Source organism: Triticum urartu, unplaced genomic scaffold, assembly GCF_056163025.1.
Source record: "Triticum urartu cultivar PI428250 unplaced genomic scaffold, HENAU_Tu73 scaffold928, whole genome shotgun sequence".
In the NCBI taxonomy this organism is placed as follows: Eukaryota; Viridiplantae; Streptophyta; class Magnoliopsida; order Poales; family Poaceae; genus Triticum; species Triticum urartu.
In genome coordinates, this window is record NW_028261124.1 from 19,192 (window position 1) to 20,000 (window position 809).

Sequence of the window (809 nt, forward strand, 5' to 3'; positions counted from 1 at the left end):
TGAACGATTAAATTACTGCTCCCGAATATTCAACTGACCGATTAATTTCTTATAACGTACTCTATTTTTCTTTGCCAAATAAGCCAGCAAACGTCGACGTTTTCCCAAAAGTCTTCGTAGACCTCTTTCCGATGAAAAATCTTTTTTGTGTAATTCCAAATGTGAAGCAAGTCTCCGTATCTTATTGGTGAAACTGAATACTTGAAATTCAACAGAACCCCTGTTTTCTTCTTTTTCTTCTTTAACCATAAATCCAAAAATTTTTCTACCTCCTTTCTTTTTCATGTATTTTTCTGATCAGGAAAAATACAAAATTATGTCAGTTATTTTGAAGTTATTCTAATCTCGTACACACACAAATTTGCAATTATTCATCTACTACTGGAATTTGGATTTATTTTATCGATGCAAATTGGATTTGGATAGAAGGGTACATTCTTTCTAATATTTTAGATAGAAGAAATGTTTCTTCTATCTAAAATATTAGAAAGAATTTTGCTGATTTATTTATTGCTATATGCAATTTATGGAATTGATACACCATTTAATTGATATCATTTAGCAAAATGAAACACAGCATATGCATCCATCTTTTGGCTCGAGAATTTCACGGGATAGAGATATGGTATAAGAAATAGACTATTAAGTAACTCTAAATGAATTGTGGATACATCTGTATCCTTAACATACTGAAACGATTGTCATTATTCGTATCAAACCAATAGCGATTCATACAAGCTAAATCTTCTAATCAATGGTGGGCCAATAATGAATTTTTTTGCATATGTATTAAGACGCTTGGCCTGATT